We start from the raw sequence: 20,350 nt of genomic DNA, 5'->3' as shown, positions 1-20,350 counted from the left end.
CTTCACGGCTGAGGATGTTAGGAGATTCCCAAACCTGAGCTGGCTTTTGTAGGTGACAAATCTGAGGAACTGTCACAGATTGAAGTGTCAGTAGAGGAGGTTTTGGAATTAATTGATAAACTCAACATTAACAAGTCACGGGACCAGATGGCATTCACCCAAGAGTTCTGAAAGAACTCAAATGTGAAGTGGAACTATTAACTAAGGTTTGTAACCTGTCCTTTAAATCGGCTTCGTACCCAATGACTGGAAGTTAGCTAATGTAACGCCAATATTTAAAAAGGGCTCTAGGGGTGATCCGGCAATTACAGACCGGTAAGTCTAACGCCGCCGGGCAAATTAGTTGAAACAATAGTAAAGAATAAAATTGTCAGACACATAGAAAAACATAAACTCTTGAGCAATAGTCAACATGGTTTCTGTAAAGGGAAATCGTGTCTTACTAATCTATTAGAGTTCTTTGAAGGGGTCAACAAACATGTGGACAAGGGGATCCGTGGACATAGTGTACTTAGATTTCCAGAAAGCCTTTGACAAGGTCCTCACCAAAGGCTCTTACGTAAATTAAGCTGTCATGGGATAAAAGGAAAGGTCCTTTCATGGATTGAGAACTGGTTAAAGGGCAGGGAACAAAGGGTAGGAATTAATGGTAAATTCTCAGAATGGAGAGGGGTAACTAGTGGTGTTCCCCAAGGGTCAGTCCTAGGACCAATCCTATTCAATTTATTCATAAATGATCTGGAGAAAGGGGTAAACAGTGAGGTGGCAAAGTTTGCAGATGATACTAAACTACTCAAGATAGTTAAGACCAAAGCAGATTGTGAAGAACTTCAACAAGATCTCACAAAACTAAGTGATTGGGCAACAAAATGGCAAATGAAATTTAATGTGGATAAATGTAAAGTAATGCACATTGGAAAAAATAACCCCAACTATACATACAACATGATGGGGGCTAATTTAGCTACAACGAGTCAGGAAAAGATCTTGGAGTTATCGTGGATAGTTCTCTGAAGATGTCACGCAGTGTGCAGAGGCGGTCAAAAAGCAAACAGGATGTTAGGAATCATTAAAAAGGGGATAGAGAATAAGACTGAGAATATATTATTGCCCTTATATAAATCCATGATACGCCGCATCTCGAATACTGTGTACAGATGTGGTCTCCTCACCTCAAAAAAGATATTCTAGCACTAGAAAAGGTTCAGAAAAGAGCAACTAAAATGATTAGGGGTTTAGAGAAGGTCCCATATGAGGAAAGATTAAAGAGGCTAGGACTCTTCAGTTTGGAAAAGAGAAGACTAAGGGGGGACATGATAGAGGTATATAAAATCATGAGTGATGTTGAGAAAGTGGATAAGGAAAAGTTATTTCCTTATTCCCATAATACAAGAACTAGGGGTCACCAAATGAAATTAATAGGCAGCAGGTTTAAAACAAATAAAAGGAAGTTCTTCTTCGAGTGATTGCTCCTATCCATTCCATGTAGGTGTGCGCGCCGCGCGTGCACGGCTCTTCGGAACATTTTTAGCCTAGCAACTCCGGCGGGCCGGCTGGCGCCCCCTGGAGTGGCGCCGCCATGGCGGCGTATATATACCCCAGCCGGCCCGTCCGCTCCTCAGTTCCTTCTTTCCGCCCGTGACGGCTAGTAGGAACAGTGGAGTGCTCTCCTGTCCTCCACAGCTTAGCGTTCTCCGTTAGTTAGTGTATATAGTTATCGTAGTTGTTAAATTTTGTTAATAGTTAGTGTTATAATACTCATTAGGGAGTTAGAGGGGTTAGCCCTCTTCTTCCGCCCCGGTACGGGCTTATGCCCGGACCGGCGGGTTTCAAGCCCTGCGCGGCTTGCCAGCGGTCTATGCCGGTGAGTGACCCGCACGACGCCTGCCTCCGCTGTCTGGGAGAGGCTCACCGGTCGGACAAGTGCCCCATCTGCGTCGCTTTCAAGCCTCGCACGAGGAAGGAGCGGGACTCAAGGTTGAAGCAACTCCTCATGGAGTCGGCCCTCCAACCTCCGGCACCAGCACCGGCGGCGCCAAAGACTGCCTCGACTAGCAGCCGCCCGGTGCCGAGGATGCAGCGGCACCCGGCACAAGACCCGCACCGCTCCGTTTCCCGGAAAAAGCGCCAAGTGCCGAGCGGTCTCGGATAAGCAAAGAGACCGTTAGCCCAGCCGCCTCCGACTGTAACGGTGCAGGCTGAGGCTGTGCACAACAAAGGCACCGTGCCGTCGACTCGGCGCGCAAGGCCGTCGAGTCGGCACCGCCCAGCTCCCGGTGCCCACCGGCGAGGAGCTGAGGCTGCCGCCCACGCCCGAGGCGTTCGCGACGGCAAGACATTTAATAGAACTTACCGCTGATGCAGCGCTCAGCGGCGGTGCCACCGTGCGGACTCTCAAATCTATTGGGAAGCCACTTCTAATGACCCGGGCGCCCGAGCCGATCGCAGCACCGCCGCCAGGTCGCGGTCCGTTCGCCACGGCACCGCTCTCCGCAGCACCGGCACGACGATCCACGCCTCGACGACGCCTCGCCCCCCGCCGTCGCAGTCCCAGTACCGCTCCCAGTCGCGTACCCGTCGCACTCCGGCGGCGTTCCAAGTCGTCGAGAGAGAGTCGCCGTACCGGTCGTCCGTCTCCAGGCACCGCGAGGCGTCGAGTCGCGCAGTCGCTCCAGGCGCCGCGACGCGCTGCAGATCCGCATCCGGCACCGTCGGTCGAGCTCCGGCACCGTAGGTCGCGCTCCCGCGCCGCCGGTCGAGCTCCCGGCCCGGCGGGGTCGAGCTCCGGCACCGCCGGTCGAGCTCCCAGCACGCGACACGCCGCAGGTCCCGCTTCGCCAGACCACGGCACCGCACCGCGGCACCGCTGGGGCCTTACCCGGCACCGGACGTCCGCCCGGCCACCGCTTCGGCTCCTCCCTGGCCATCAAGAGAGCCCTCCGTCGCCTCCCCTGGGGGCAGCGCAGTTGACTTCCGGGCGGGGTCCCTCCCACCAGAACATGGACCGCAGCAATGGGGATTTTGGGTCCCTTGGGCCGAACATGAACAGGGGCCCCCCCTCCCGCCCCGACAGCCAGGCTCGGTGCGGTCGGTACCGGTAGCCACGGTCAGCAGGCCACCTCCGTCCCCCACTCCACAGGCCGCCGATCACGGCACGCACGTGGGGCATGACGCGGTTCCCGCAGACACGGAGCAGGCACCGGAGGAAGTGCTACCGGGTCCTTCCTCATCCTCCTCCCCCGATGAGGCGGTGGCAGGGGCGGCACCGTCGGAGCCCCCGCCGATCGACCTCAAGACCCACCAGGACCTTCTCAGAAGGGTAGCTAAGGCCATCAACCTACCCGTGGAAGAAGTCCAGGAGGTCGAGGACCCCATCACGGACGTGGTGGGGGAGGACGCCCCCGTGAGGGTAGCGCTCCCCTTCATTCGCACAATACAAAAAAACAATGCCGCTATCTGGCAGTCGCCCTCCTCCGTCCCGCCTACGGCGCGCGGAGTTGAGAGGAAGTACTCGGTCCCCCCGAGGGGCTATGAATACCTGTATGTTCACCCGGCTCCGGACTCTCTAGTTGTCCAGTCTGTCAATGACCGGGAGCGACACGGCCAGCCCGCCGCGGCGCCAAAGGCGAAGGAGTCCAAGCGCATGGACCTGTTAGGCCGAAAAATTTACTCAGCGGGCGGCCTCCAACTCCGTATCGCCAACCAAATGGCCTTGCTCTCAAGATATACATTCAACATCTTGGGCTGCCTAGCCAAATTTGCAGAGCTCACCCCGCAGGATTCCCGCAGGGAGTTCTCGGCACTGCTTGAGGAAGGAAAGCTAGCTTCCCGTACCTTAATTAAGGCAGCGGTAGACGCAGCGGACTCGGGGGCCAGGACCATAGCGTCAGGGGTAACCATGCGACGCATTGCATGGCTTCAGTCCTCTACTCTGCCGCCGGAGGTCCAGTACACGCTCCAGGACCTTCCTTTCGAGACGCAGGGTCTATTTTCAGAAAAGACTGACACCCGCATTCAAACCCTGAAGGACGGCAGAGTGGCGATCCGCACATTAGGGATGCACACGCCGGCCACCCAAAGGCGTCCCTTCCGGCAGCAACCTTATCGCCCCTTCCAATACAGCAGACCTCGCCCGCCTAACAATCGGCGCTCGGCCCCTTTCCGCCGCAGACCATCGGGCGGGCGGCGGAACCAAACCCAGGGATCGTCCAAGGCCCCTCAGGGCCCAAAGTCGGCCTTTTGACGGGACGCCCGAGGGCCGCTCACCTGTCTCCAATCAGGATCCACCCCTTCTGTTTTCCGATCGCCTTTCCCGCTTCCTCCAGGCGTGGTCATCCGTAACATCAGACACCTGGGTCCTCAGCACGGTCCAGTACGGCTACCGCCTACAGTTCATTTCGCCCCCTCCCTCCCACCCACCCTCCTTGTCCCTCTTCAGGGACCCCTCTCACGAGCAAGTCCTCTTACAGGAGGTCCAGTCTCTGTTGAGCGTGGGTGCCATCGAGGAGGTGCCTCCCAGCAGGCGAGGCAGGGGATTCTATTCCAGATACTTCCTCATCCCCAAGGCGAAAGGCGGCCTTCGTCCCATCTTAGACCTCCGGGAGCTCAACAGATACCTGTGCAAGCTCAAGTTTCGGATGGTGACCTTGGGGTCCATTATCCCTTCCTTGGATCCTGGAGACTGGTTTGCTGCCCTCGACATGAGGGATGCCTACTTTCATGTGGCAATCTACCCCCCCCACAGACGCTTCCTCCGCTTCCTGGTCAACGGAGCTCATTACCAGTTCGCAGTGCTCCCCTTCGGCCTCTCCACCGCGCCGAGGGTATTCACCAAGTGCATGGCGGTCGTCGCCGCAGCCCTCCGCCGTCGCCGCATCCACGTCTACCCATATCTCGACGATTGGCTGATTCGGGGCCGCTCCCAAGCGCTGGTGGCGAATCAAGTAACCGAGATTCTACATCTGTTTCGGTCTCTCGGCCTCCTTGTCAACACCGAGAAGTCCCTCCTAGTTCCAGCACAAAGAGTGGAGTTCATAGGAGCGGTCCTAGACTCCAATCTGGCCAGAGCGTGCCTACCTCGCACTCGGCACGAGACATTGGCCTCCCTCATTCGGGCACTGCAGGCTTTCCCGACGACAACGGTGCGATCCTGCCTCCGCCTCCTCGGTCACATGGCAGCGTCCACATTTGTGACCGCGCACGCCAGGCTCCGACTTCGCCCATTCCAAATGTGGCTGGCGTCGGTGTACCGTCCTCATCGCGATCCCCTAGACATGGTGGTGACGGTGGCAAAACCCGCTCTCCAGACGCTCACCTGGTGGCTGGACCCAGAAACGGTCTGCAAGGGAGTCCCGTTCCTCCCGCCTCGCCCGTCAATCACCCTGACGACGGACGCCGGCGCTGGGCTGGGGGCTCACGTGGAGACCAACACACCCAGGGTCTCTGGTCACCCCAGGAGCTCTCCCTCCATATCAACGTCCGAGAGCTGAGAGCGATCCGCTTAGCTTGTCTCGCCTTTCGGGCTCACCTGCAGAACCGCTGTGTAGCGGTCTACACGGACAACACCACAGCCATGTTTTATGTCAACAGGCAGGGCGGAGCACGGTCCTCCCCACTTTGCAACGAGGCATTGCTCCTCTGGGATTTCTGCGTAGCCCACTCGATTCGCCTTGAAGCGTTTTTTCTGCCGGGAGCGCAGAACACGTTGGCCGACCGCCTCAGCAGGTCCTTCGCCTCTCACGAGTGGTCCCTTCGCCCGGATGTGGCTTATTCCATCTTCCAGAGGTGGGGCTTTCCCCAGATAGACCTCTTTGCTTCCCGGACCAACCGCAAATGCCACAGGTTCTGCTCCTTCCAAGGCCAAGCTCCAGGCTCCCTCTCAGATGCGTTTCTCCTGTCATGGACAGAGTCTCTTCTCTATGCGTTTCCTCCGTTTCCGCTCGTCCACCGGGTATTGCTCAAGATCTGGAGAGACAGAGCCCGCATCATACTCGTCGCTCCGGCCTGGCCGAGACAGCACTGGTATACCCTGCTGCTCGAGCTGTCGGTTCGGGAACCCATTCCCCTTCCGCTGTGGCCGGACCTCATAACCCAGGATCTCGGCAGGCTTCGTCACCCGAACCTGCAATCGTTGCATCTTACAGCTTGGTTCCTGAGTGGTTGACCGACGCAGAGAGGGATTGCTCCGCAGCGGTGCAGCAAGTGCTGCTCGAAAGCCGGAAACCTTCAACGCGAGCTACTTACCTCGCCAAGTGGAAGCGCTTTGCCCTCTGGTGCGACCAGAGAGGTATCAACCCTTTCTCGGCCCCCATCCAGACTGTCCTCGACTACCTTTGGTACCTCAAGGGTCAAGGTCTTGCAATCTCGTCCCTTAGAGTGCATCTGGCAGCCCTGTCAGCATTTCGACCAGCTATAGGAGGTCGCTCGATCTTCTCCAACCCGATGGTGTCACGATTCCTTAAAGGGTTGGACCGTCTCTACCCGCAGGTGCGGCCTCCTGCTCCGACATGGGATCTTAATCTCGTCCTCGCCCAGCTCATGGGCCCACCCTTCGAGCCCCTTGCTACTTGCTCTCTCCTCCATCTTACCTGTAAGACGGCCTTCCTCGTGGCGATTACATCCGCCAGACGGGTCTCAGAGCTCCGCGCCCTGACGGCGGGTCCCCCATATACCGTCTTTCACGGGGACAAGGTGCAGCTTCGACCACACCCGGCCTTCCTCCCCAAGGTGGTGTCGCCCTTCCATCTCAACCAGGAGATCTTCCTCCCGGTCTTCTTCCCGAAGCCGCATGCCTCGCCTCGGGAACAGCAGCTGCATACCCTCGACGCCGCCCGCGCGTTCTACATCGACCGCACGAAGCCCTTTCGGCGTTCGTCCCAGCTGTTTGTGGCGATAGCTGACCGCATGAAAGGCGAGCCAGTCTCCTCGCAGCGGATTTCTTCCTGGGTGACGTCCTGCATCAGAACGTGTTACGAGCTTGCTCGCGTTCCCCCGTCCCGACTCACCGCCCACTCCACGAGGGCACACGCCTCATCGGCCGCTTTCCTGGCCCATGTCCCCATCCAGGACATCTGTAGAGCGGCCACCTGGTCTTCAGTCCATACCTTCGCTTCCCACTACGCGTTGGTGCAGCAGTCTAGAGATGACGCAGCCTTCGGCTCTGCGGTCTTACACTCCGCCACGTCTCATTCCGACCCCACCGCCTAGGTAAGGCTTGGGAATCACCTACATGGAATGGATAGGAGCAATCACTCGAAGAAGAAAAGACGGTTACTCACCTGTAGTAACTGGTGTTCTTCGAGATGTGTTGCTCCTATCCATTCCAGACCCGCCCTCCTTCCCCACTGTCGGAATAGCCGGCAAGAAGGAACTGAGGAGCGGACGGGCCGGCTGGGGTATATATACGCCGCCATGGCGGCGCCACTCCAGGGGGCGCCAGCCGAGTTGCTAGGCTAAAAATGTTCCGAAGAGCCGTGCACGCGCGGCGCGCGCACCTACATGGAATGGATAGGAGCAACACATCTCGAAGAACACCAGTTACTACAGGTGAGTAACCGTCTTTTCTTCTTCACGCAGCGCACAGTCAACTTGTGGAACTCCTTACCTGAGGAGGTTGTGAAGGCTAGGACTATAACAATGTTTAAAAGGGGACTGGATAAATTCATGGTGGCTAAGTCCATAAATGGCTATTAGCCAGGATGGGTAAGAATGGTGTCCCTAGCCTCTGTTCGTCAGAGGATGGAGATGGATGGCAGGAGAGAGATCATTTGATCATTGCCTGTTAGGTTCACTCCCTCAGGGGCACCTGGCATTGGCCACTGTCGGTAGACAGATACTGGGCTAGATGGACCTTTGGTCTGACCCGGTACGGCCTTTCTTATGTTCTTATGTTCTTAGAAAATCATACAAAAATATTTAATAATTTCAATTGAAATTCTATTGTTTAACAGTGCGATTAATTGCAATTAATTTTTTTGAGTTAATCGCATGAGTTAACTATGATTAATCGACAACCCTAAAACAAACCAAAACAGTAGAAACATCAGTCTGCTCTTTTTCAGTTACAGTAAGTTTGAGTTTTACAGTTTTTTCAAGTAGGCACATAACTTTGAGGACTGGTTGTTGGGTTTTGAGGTTTTGGTTTTGTTTTTTTTTTTGGTTCAAGTTGTCTTGTAAGCACCCGATAGAGTAATGTTTGCAATGCCATCCGGTGGGGTGTTTCAGCAAAGCAAATAAATTGGCCTATAACACCTGTCCCAACCCATCCCACCTCCTTCCTAGGCACCATATCTAGATGAAAATGTAACGGATGTTAGGCGTTAGTCCTAGGTCTGGTACTATTCAATATTTTCATTAATGACTGATAAGGGAGTGGAGAGTTTGCTTATACAATTTTGAGGATAGCACTACACTGGGAGCGGTCGCAGGCACTTTGCAGTGCCTGGCAATTCTCCTATTTGTCAAGGTAGTTTTGAATTATAAACCTATATAGGTAGGTTTATAATTCAAAACTACCTTGACAAATAGGAGAATTGATCTGAAATCAATAAGATGAAATTCAATAAAGACTAGAACAGAGTACTTAACTTAGGCAGGAAAAATCAAATGCACAACTACAAAATTGGAAATAACTGGCTAGATGGTACTACTACAAGGATCTGGGAGTTATAGTGGATCACAAATTGAATATAAGCCAGCAATGTGATGCAATTGCAAAAAACAAACAAAACCCAACCCAACATATCATCATTCAGGGGTGTCTTTACAGGAGTGTTGTATGTAAGATACAGGTCATTGTTGTACTCTGGTTGGCACTGGAGAGGCCTCAACTGGAGTACTGTCTCCAATTCTGGGTACCACACTCGAGGAAAGATGTGGATAAAGTGGAGGGAGTCCAGAGAAGAGCAATAAAATTGATAAAAAGGTTTAAAAATCCTGAGCTATGAGGAAAGGTTAAAAAAATTGGGCATGTTTAGTCTTGAGAAAAGAAGACTGAGGCTTTGACTAGACTGGCACTTTATTCGCAAAACGTTTGTCGTTCAGGGGTGTTTAAAAAACACACCCACCTGAACAACAAAAGTTTTACCATGGAAAAGCGCTGGTGTGAACAGCACTTTGTCGGCAGGAGAGCTCTCACCTGCCGACAAACAGCAGCTACACTGTGCAGCACAGCCCTGCCCCTAAAAGCCTCGTCGTGTAGCCATAGCCTGAGGGGGGACCTGAGAACAGTCTTTGAATCTGTTAGAAGCTGTTATAAAGAGGACAGGGATCAACTGTCCTCCATGTCCACTGAAGGTCAAGACGTAAGGGGCTCAATCTGCAGCAAGAGAGATTTAGGTTAGGTAGTAGGAAAATCTTTAACTATAAACAAACTAGAGAAATTTAGCCTAGACAAATCTACTATAAAGAAGGTGCACAACTGGATGGAAAACCGTACTCGGGGAGTAGTTATCAATGGTTTACAATCAAGCTGGAAGGGCATATTGAGTGCTACTCTGGGTTTCCTGGGCGGTACTTCCTGCAGTGCCTACTCTCCACACTGCTCCCTGGCTGTGCTGTTGCATGGCCTCCTGGTAGCACTGTGAGAATATCAGCTGGGAGTTATAGTGGATCACAAACTAAATACAAGTCAACAATGTAATACTGTGCCCAAAAAACCCACCATCATTCTGGGATGTATTAGCAGGAGTGTTGTAATCAAAGACATGAGAAGTAATTCTTCCATTCTGCTCAGCACTGATGAGGCCTCAATTGGAGTATTGTGTCCAGTTCTGGGTGCCACACTTTGGAAAAGATGTGTCCAAATTGGAGAAAGTCTAGAGAAGAGCAACAAAAATGATTAAAGGTCTAGAAAACATGAGCTATGTGGGAAGATTGAAAAAATTGGAGTTGTTCAGTCTGGAGAAGAGAGGACTGTGGGGGGGACAAGATAACAGGCTTCAAGTACAGAAACAGTTGTTATAAAGAGGAGGAGGATAAATTGTTCTCTTTAATCACTGAGAACAGGACAAGTAGTAATGGGCTTAAATTGCAGTGTGATGGTGCTGCCCATGCGAGCCAGCTAAGGTCACTCAGTCAGGGTGAACTGCAAACAGAACGGGGCAGACAAACCCCAAACGCTGGTGGATCTTCCAATACTTAGATTCACCAAGCCAGCACAAAAGCTTCTGTATTACCCCATTGGTTACTCAGAAGTCCAAACACCGCAGTTCCCTTAAAGTGCCCAGCCTCAGGCCTCCGTCCAGACACACCTGTCAGATATGATGATGGTTACTGAGAATCTTATCTCATCATATAAAAGAAAAGGTTCTTCCAATCCCAAAGGATCAGCCACGCACCCAGGTCCAATTATAACTTAGATCTTACCCAGAATACACGCTACAGCCAATTCTTGTTAAATAAACTAAAATTTATTAAAAAAGAAAAGAGAGAGTGTTGATTAAAAGATCAATATACAGACAGACCTGAATTCAATTCTTGAGGTTCAGGTACATAGCAGAGATGAGTTTGTAGTTGCCAAAAGTCCTTTTAGAAATAGTCCATAGGTTATGGTCCAATGTCCATATTCAGGGTGACTCTAGTTAGTGACTGGGAATCTCAATCCTTATGGCTTAAGGTTTCCCTCTCTTGAAACCCAAAGCAGATCTGAGAAGAAGGATCATGCCCCAAGGCTTTTATACATTTCCAGCAGCCTTTTGGCCTGAGAAAACAATAGGTTTAACTCTCCTTCTCCCAAACATCCTGGCAATTAGCACAGGGTAATTTATCCATTAAACAGTTCAGATACAGGTTACCACAACCTTCAAAGAGACACACAGACAATAATACTATTTCACTCAAGTATCTTCCTAAATGTTAATATTCCTTTTTTGATCTTTGAATCAAAGCTCTAGCAATAGACAAGACTTGTTTGCTGACATCCCAAGACCTGAGCAAACACCTCCCCTTCTATCTCTAACAATGCCAGCTGCATTTCAAAGTTCTGTTCATTTACAGATCTTCCTAACCAGACTCTAAAGTTCAGCCATGGGTCAGGTCAGTCTGAGTTAATTCTGGCCCCGTGTCACCTTTCAATGAGATATTATATTACAGTCATAACGTCACAGCAAGGGAGATTGTTTGGATATTAGGAAAAACATCCTGTCAGGGTGGTTAAGCACTGGAATAAATTGCCCAGGGAGGTTGTGGAATCTGTCACTTGAGGTTTTTAAGAGCAGGTTAGACAAACACCTGTCAGGGATGGTCTAGATAATACTGAGTCCTGCCATGAGTGCAGGAGACTGGACTAGATGACCTCTCGCAGTCCCTTCCAGTCCTACACTTCTGTGATTCTATAAGGGTGGATCCTGCTCTTTAGGAAACGTCTACAGTGGTGACATGTTGCAGTCCATAAATAAAGTTGGAAGCTGGGCATGACCAGGCTCCATCAGTGCCTGAGGCCTCCTTGCAGTCACAGGAACCTGATCAGGAGAGAGTTGCTCACAAGGTCCTTGCTGAAGGCTGTGGAGGAGGAAGCTATTCCCCAACACCACTTGCCCTGTGACTGTAGAGGGAAGCGTTTCTTCTCCACCTCAGATGATGAGCAATAGGACACGCTGCATTTATCCCAATAGTAATGTATCCACAGACTGGGCTCAGACTTGCACAAATAATTGTTCCCACTTCCTGGAATTGCAGCTGGATGGATTCTGCTTGACAAAGCATCCAAACTATCACCCTCTTAGTGGGAATTAATTAAAGCAGCCAAACTTTTCATTTTCAGGTGTGCTCATAGAATCATAGAACTGGAAGGGACCTTGTAAGGTCGTCTAATCCAGTCCCCTGCACTCATGGCAGGACTAAGCATTATCTAGACCAGGGCGGGCAAACGTTTTGGCCTGAGGGGTGCATCGGGTTTCTGAAATTGTATGGAGGGCCAGTTAGGGGAGGCTGTGCACCCCAAACAGCCAGGCGTGGCCCGTCCCCCCTCCCGTCCCCCCCCTGCTTCTCGCCCCCTGACCGCCCCCGGATCTCCCGCCCCTGACTTCCCCCTGCCACCCCATTCAACCCCTCCTCTCATTCCTGACTGCCCCCTGGGTACTCCTGCCTCATCCAACCTCCCTGTTCCCCACCCTCTGACTGCCCCGCCCCCTGACCACCCCAAACTCCCTGCCCTCTGTCCAAACCCCCGCCCCTGCTCCCTTACCGCGCTGCCTGGAGCACTGGTGGCTGGCGGTGCTACAGCCACACCGCTCAGAGCACCAGGATACACAGCTGTGCCGTCCGGCTGGAGCCAGCCACACCACCACGCAGCACAGAGCACCAGGTCATGCCGCTGCTCTGCAACTGTGCTGCCCGGCCTGAGCTCGCAGCCCCGACGCCCAGAACATTGTGCCGGCAGTGCAGTGAGCTGAGGCTGCTGCGTAGGGGGAACAACAGGGGAGGGGCCAGAGGTAGCCTCCTGGTCCAGGAGCTCAGGGGCCGGGCTGGAGGGTCTCATGGGCTGGATGTGGCCCACAGGCCGTAATTTCCCCACTTCTGATCTAGACCATTCCTGACAGGTGTTTGTCCAACCTGGTCTTAAAAACCTCCAATGATGTAGATTCCACAACCTCCCTGGGCAATTTATTCCAGTGCTTAACCACCCTGACAGGTAGGAAGTTTTTCCTAATGTCCAACCTAAACCTCCCTGGCTGCAATTTAAGCCCATTGCTTCTTGCCCTGTCTTCAAAGGTCAAGAAGAACAATTCTTCTCCCTCTTCCTTGTAACAGAGTTTTATGTACTTGAAAACTGTTATCATGTCCCCTCTCAGTCTTCTCTTCTCCAGACTAAACAAACACAATTTTTTCAATCTTCCCTCATAGGTCATGTTTTCTAGACCTTTAATTATTTTTGTCGCTCTTCTCTGGACTCTCTCCAATTTATCCACATCCTTCCTGAAATGTGGCACCCAGAACTGGACACAATACTTCAGTTGAGGCCTAATCAGCGCGGAGTAGAGTGGAAGAATTATTTCTCGTGTCTTGCTTACAACACTCCTGCTAATACAGCCCAGAATGATGTTTGCTTTTTTTGCAGTAGTGTTACACTGTTGACTCATATTTAACTTGTGGTCCTCTGTGACCCCAAGATCCCTTTCCGCAGGACTCCTTCCTAGGCAGTCATTTCCCATTTCGTATGTGTGCAACTGATGGTTCCTTCCTAAGTGGGGTATTTTGTATTTGTCCTTATTGAATTTCATCCTATTTACTTCAGACCATTTCTCCAGTTTGTCCAGATCATTTTGAATTTTAATCCTATCCTCCAGTGCACTTGCAGCCCCTCCCAGTTTGGTATCGTCCACAAACTTTAAGTGAAAAGAATGAGGAGTACTTGTAGCACCTTAGAGACTAACAAATAAATTTGTTAGTCTCTAAGGTGCCACAAGGACTCCTCGTTCTTTTTGCTGATACAGACTAACATGGCTACCGCTCTGAAACTTTGTGTCCTCTTGATGCCATTATCTAAATCATTGATGAAGATATTGAACAGAACCAGACCCAGAACTGATCTCTGCGGGACCCCACTCATTATGCCCTTCCAGCAGGACTGTGAACTACTGATAACTACTTTCTGGGAATGATTTTCCAACCAGTTTTGCACCCACCGTATAGTAGCTCCATCTAGGTTGCATTTTCCTAGTTTGTTTATGAGAAGGTCATGCGAGACAGTATCAAAAGCCTTACTGAAGTCAAGTTATACCACATCTACCACTTCCCCCCCATCCACAAGGCTTGTTACCCTGTCAAAGAAAGCTATCAGGTTGGTTTGACACAATTTGTTCTTGACAAATCCATGCTGACTCTTATTTATCACCCTATTATCTTCTAGGTGTTTCCAAATTGATTGCTTAATTATTTGCTCCATTATCTTTCCAGATACGGGAGTTAAGCTGACTGGTCTGTAATTCCCCGGGTTGTCCTTATTTCCCTTTTTATAGATGGGCACTATCTTTGCCCTGTTCCAGTCTTCTGGAATCTCTCCCGTCTTCCATGACTTTTCAAAGATAATTGCCAATGGCTCAGATATCTCCTCAGTCAGCTCCTTGAGTATTCTAGGATGCATTTAATCAGGCACTGGTGATTTGAAGACTTCTAACTTGTCTAAGTAATTTTTAACTTGTTCTTTTCCTATTTTAGCCGCTGATCCTACCTCATTTTCACTGGCATTCACTATGTTAGACATCCAATTGCCACCAACCTTCTTGCTGAAAACCGAAACAAAGAAGTCATTAAGCCCCTCTGCCATTTCCACATTTTCTGTTATTATTTTTCCCTCCTCATTGAGTAACGGGCCTACTCTGTTCTTGGTCTTCCTCTTGCTTCTAATGTAACTATAGAATGTTTTTTGTCAGCCTTTATGTCTCTAGCTAGTTTGATCTCATTTTGTGCCTTGGCCTTTCTAATGTTGTCCCTATGTACTGTGTTATTTGTTTATAGTCATCCTTTGTCATCTGACCGAGGTTCCACTTTTTGTAGGACTCTTATTTTTGAGTTTTAGATCATTGGTTAAGCCAGGGTGGTCTCTTGCCATACTTCCTGTCTTTCCTACGCCATGTCAGGGCAACAGATGGGTGCCTCTGTCCCCCTCAGAAGAGAGTCTCCAACCACCACTACCCTACGTTTCCTCCTGGGAATGGTGGCTGCGATCCTCCCAGCCTTGGGGGTACATGACTTCTCCTTCTCCACCTTTTGGGGGTGATTCCTCATCACTCATTGCCAGGTGCAAATGTTTCAACGCGGCCCCTATCTACTCTGTCCCAGAGGCTGGTCCAGAGACAGGGCTCTTGTGCCCTTAATAATGTCTCTTTGAAAAACTGCCAACTGTCTTCAATTGTTTTTCCCCTTAAACTTCGTTCCCATCAGATCTGACCTACCAACTCCCCGAGTTTGCTAATGTCTGCCACCTTGAAATCCATTGTCTTTATTGTGCTCTTCTCTCTCCCACCATTCCTTAGAATCATGAACTCTACCGTTTCATGATCACTTTCACCCAGCCTGCCTTCCACTTTCACATTCTCAACCAGTTCCTTCCTATTTGTCAAAATCAGATCTAGAACAGCCTCCCCCCAGGAGCTTTCTCCACCTTCTGAAATAAAAAATTGTCTCCAATACATTCCAAGAACTTCTTGGATAATCTGTGCCCTGCTGTGTTATTTTCCCAACAGATGTCTGGGGAGTTGACGTCCCCCATCACCACCAGGTCTTGTGCTTTGGATGATTTTGTTAGTTGTTTAAGAAAAGCTCATCCACCTCTTCTTCCTGGTCAGGTGGTCTGCAGTAGACCCCTACCAGGACATCACCCCTGTTTTTTACCCCTTTTATCCTTACCCAGAGAGTTCCAACAAGTCTGTCTCCCATTTCCACTTCACCCTCAGGCCAAGTGTGGACATTTTTAATACCTGAGGCAACACCTCCTCCGTTTTTTCCCTGCCTTTCCTTCCTGAGCAAGCTGCACCCTTCTTTCCCAATATCCCAGCCCTGTGTATTATCCCACCAGATCTCTGTGATGCCAACTAAGTCATAGTTGTATTTATTTACTAGCATTTCAAGTTCTTCCTGCTTATTCCCCATACTTCTCGCATTAGTATACAGACGTCCAAGATACTGATTTGATTTCCCCCTGAGTTCTGTCTTGTTTCTCCTTTATCCCTGCTATAACAGCCCATGTTCCCCCCAGATTCTGACCCTTCTCCCAGGTCTCCATGTTTTTTACTTACCCGTGGGCTTTGGTCACCTGCCCCCGTCAAACCTAGTTTAAAGCCCTCCTCACTAGGTTAGCCAGGCTGTAGCCAAATTGCTCTTCCCCTTCCTCGATAGGTGGACCCTATCTCTGCTTAGCAGCCCTTCTTCCTGGAACATCATCCTGTGGTCAAGGAAGCCGAAGCTCTCCTGGAGACGCCATCTTTGCAGCCAGGCATTTACCTCCAGGATGCATGTGTCTCTGCCTGGGCCCCTACCCTTGACCGGAAGGACTGAAGAGAACACCACCTGTGCTCCTTCACCCTTACTCCCAGAGCCCTATAGTCACTCCTGATCTGCTGAGAGTCATACCTCGCAGTATCATTACTGCCCACATGGATAAGTAGCATGGAGTAGAAGTCAGAGGGCCAGATGAGCCTCGACAATCCCTCTGTAACATCTCAGATACGGGCCCCTGGCAGGCAGCATACCTCCCGGGATGCCATGTCAGGGCGACAGATGGGTGCCTCTGTCCCCCTCAGAAGAGAGTCCCCAACGACCACTACCCTATGTTTCCTCCTGGGAGTGGTGGCTGCGATCCTCCCAGCCTTGGGGGTACATGGCTTCTCCTCCTCCATCTTTTGGGGGTGATTCCTCATTGCTCATTGCCAGGGCAGCATATCGGTTTTCCATCAACATGGTGGGTGGGTTGGGAGTAGGGGTGGAGCCCAGCCTGCTTCCGGAAGTCACCAGCAGCCAGTGTCCTCCCTGTGACAGAGCCACATCCTCCTCCCCCAGGGGCGTGACCGCAGTCCTCTGGAGCTGGGTAGCATCCGCAGCCTTGGATGCTCCATGTGAATACTCTCGAGGAATTCCTCCTAGGCACGGATGCTCCTCAGCCCAGCCACCTCCTCCTGTAGCTCTGCTACCTGCTCCCTGAGAGATTCATAGAATCATAGAATCTCAGGGTTGAAAGGGACCTCAGGAGGTATCTAGTCCAACCCCCTGCTCAAAGCAGGACCAAACCCAACTAAATCATCCCAGCCAGGGCTTTGTCAAGCCTGACCTTAAAAACCTCCAGCAGACACCTCTCACACTGGATGGTCCCCCCAGCCTGGCTTTCTGTGAGTGGGAAATGCAGGCCACAGTCTCTGCAAATCCACACCAGGATCTGGGGAGAGGCATCCAGGGTCGGGATCTCTGTCTGGATGCAGGCGCAGGTGGAGGAGACAGGAGCAGCACTGGCGATGTGTCCCTTCCTAACCATAGCGACTATATCACGTCTCCCTCCCACAAACTCCCTCTCAAACTCCCCTGTTGCGGCTTAGGCCTGGTCTACACTGGGGGGGGGTTCGATCTAAGGTACGCAACTTCAGCTATGCGAATAGCGTAGCTGAAGTCGAAGTACCTTAGTTCGAATTACTTACCCATCCTCACGGCGCGGGATCGACGTCCGCTGTTCGCGGTGGTGGAGTTCCAGAGTTGACGGGAGCGCGTTCGGAGTTCGATATATCGCCTCTAGATGAGACGCGATATATCGAACTCCGAGAAATCGATTGCTACCCGCCGATATGGCGGGTAGTGAAGACGTACCCTTAGTTCCATCTGGAAGTCACTACAATGCATTCATGTATGTTATAGTAAATCTCATAAGTGTGTAAACACTGAGAATTCCTTATGCCACAATAGAGATGTCATAGACTCATAGACTTTAAGGTCAGAAGGGACCATTATGATCATCTAGTCTGACCTCCTGCACAACGCAGGCCACAGAATCTCACGCATCCACTTCTATAACAAACCCCTAGCCTATGTCTGAGTTATCGAAGTCTCCAAATTGTGGTTTGAAGACCTCAAGCTGCAGAGAATCCTCCAGAAAGTGACCCGTGCCCCATGCTGCAGAGGAAGGCAAAAAACCTCCAGGGCCTCTGCCAATCTGCCCTGGAGGAAAATTCCTTCCCGTTAACTGATCCCCCAAATATGGCGATCAGTTAAACCCTGAGCATGTGGGCAAGACTCACCAGCCAGCACCCAGGAAAATTCTCTGTAGTAACTCAGATCCCAGCCCATCTAACATCCCATCACAGACCACTGGGCATACTTACCTGCTGATAATCAAAGATCAATTGCCAAATTAATTGCCAAAATTAGGCTATCCCATCATACCATCCCCTCCATAAATTTATCAAGCTTAGTCTTAAAGCCAAATATGTCTTTTGCCCCCACTACTCCCCTTGGAAGGCTGTTCCAGAACTTCACTCTAATGGTTAGAAACCTTCTTCTAATTTCAAGTCTAAACTTCCTAGTGTCCAGTTTATATCCATTTGTTCTTGTGTCCACATTGTTACTAAGCTTAAATAATTCCTCTCCCTCCCTAATATTAATCCCTCTGATATATTTATAAAGAGCAATCATATCCCCCCTCAACCTTCTTTTGGTTAGGCTAAACAAGCCAAGCTCTTTCAGTCTCCTTTCATAAGACAGGTTTTCCATTCCTCGGATCATCCTAGTAGCCCATCTCTGAACCTGTTCCAGTTTGAATTCATCCTTCTTAAACATGGGAGACCAGAACTGCACACACTATTCCAGATGAGGTCTCACCAGTGCCTTATATAACGGTACTAACACCTCCTTATCTTTGCTGGAAATACCTCGCCTGATGCATCCTAAAACCGCATTAGCTTTTTTTACGGCCATATCACATTGGCGGCTCATAGTCATCCTGTGATCAACCAATACTCCGAGGTCCTTCTCCTCCTCTGTTACTTCCAACTGATGCGTCCCCAATTTATAACTAAAATTCTTGTTATTAATCCCTAAATGCATGACCTTGCACTTTTCACTATTAAATTTCATCCTATTACTATTACTCCAGTTTACAAGGACATCCAGATCTTCCTGTATGATATCCCGGTCCTTCTCTGTGTTAGCAATACCTCCCAGCTTTGTGTCATCCGCAAACTTTATTAGCACATTCCTGCTTTTTGTGCCAAGGTCAGTAATAAAAAGGTTAAATAAAATTGGTCCCAAGACTGATCCCTGAGGAACTCCACTAGTAACCTCCTTCCAGCCTGACAGTTCACCTTTCAGTATGACCCATTGTAGTCTTCCCTTTAACCAGTTCCTTATCCACCTTTCAATTTTCATATTTATCCCCATCTTTTCCAATTTAACTAATAATTCCCCATGCGGAACCGTGTCAAATGCCTTACTGAAATCGAGGTAAATTAGATCCACTGCATTTCCTTTGTCTAAAAAATCTGTTACTTTCTCAAAGAAGGAGATCAGGTTGGTTTGGCACGATCTACCTTTTGTGAAACCATGTTGTATTTTGTCCCAATTACCATTGACCTCAATGTCCTTAACTACCCTCTCCTTCAAAATTTTTTCCAAGACCTTACATACTACAGATGTCAAACTAACAGCCTATAGTTACTCGGATGTCTGCTGTTTACTGGAGTGAATTGAATTAGCCTCTTGTGGAACCGTGGGAACGGGCATTTCTGGATATTGTAGCATCAGGTTGCCAAAAGTGCAAGTTGTATAAAAGTAGCACAAAGTTCAGTAGCAATAAGATTAGTCAGTGGTCTAATAGGTTACCCAACCCAACAAGGTCCAATGTGCGCTCCTGGCTGACAAAATGAGAACCTAACAGGGTTGAGGACCACTCAGGTCAAAGTTAATTGCTAAGGATCCAAGTAGTACAAAGGTAACTGGTAGTAAGGAGAGGACTGAAATTACTGGTGAACTGGAGGAGAGGGACTGGTTGGGATCAAGTGTCCAGTCCAGAAAAACAGGGCATGTGACGAAGGAGTGAAAACAAAATAGGTACATGGTCAAAAGTGAAAAATAAGTGTCTGTTCTACCAGTAAAAGCAGCAAAGAATCCTGTGGCACCTTATAGACTAACAGACGTTTTGCAGCATGAGTTTTCGTGGGTGAATACACTTGCATCCGACGAAGTGGGCATTCACCCACGAAAGCTCATGCTGCAAAACATCTGTTAGTCTATAAGGTGCCACAGGATTCTTTGCTGCTTTTACAGATCCAGACTAATACGGCTACCCCTCTGATACTGTTCTACCAGTGTGAGAATGTTGAAGTCAAAGAGAGATGAACTAGAATGCCTGGCACTGGGAGAGGAACTTGACTTAATGGTCTTTTCCATAGTATGACAAATTGATGGGACATGAATATTTGACTTAACCCCACAGGCAGGACAGATTAGGCCATAATGGGGGAGGGTTGGAGGGTGTGCAGCACTGTATGTAAAGGAGTCCCTGGAATCTACTTAGACTTTCTGACTGGAGAGGACCATGCAGTAGATGCTGCGTGGCCATGTCACCAGTAGCAGAAAACCACGTACTTGTAGGGTAATGCAGCAGCCTCCTTAGGGAACGAATGTTGAGAGGAACTGAAGAGGCAACTAAATCTAATAAGGGAGGTCTCCAGCTACCTGCACATACGCCAGTCCAGTGTCGCAGTGAGAGAGGGTTTAGAGAAGCAATGTGCTGACAGCTTGAACAGGTGCTTCTTGGAATAGCCCGGGAGTAAGAGTAACCACAATAGAATTAAACAAAAGCAAAATCTAATGGCAGTTAACGTTCCAGCAAGACACACTCCATCCAGCCAAAGTCTTAAGAAATGGAAAT

At 50.1% G+C, this 20,350-nt stretch overlaps 1 protein-coding gene across 1 annotated transcript in view; it reads left to right on the top strand.

Moving 5' to 3' along the window:
• Positions 1-20,350, top strand: part of CNNM1 (cyclin and CBS domain divalent metal cation transport mediator 1) — a 65,504-nt gene that overhangs the window by 5,031 nt on the left and 40,123 nt on the right.

Source organism: Mauremys reevesii, linkage group 7, assembly GCF_016161935.1.
Source record: "Mauremys reevesii isolate NIE-2019 linkage group 7, ASM1616193v1, whole genome shotgun sequence".
NCBI lineage: Eukaryota > Metazoa > Chordata > Testudines > Geoemydidae > Mauremys > Mauremys reevesii.
This window is presented reverse-complemented; position numbering and strand designations above follow the sequence as displayed.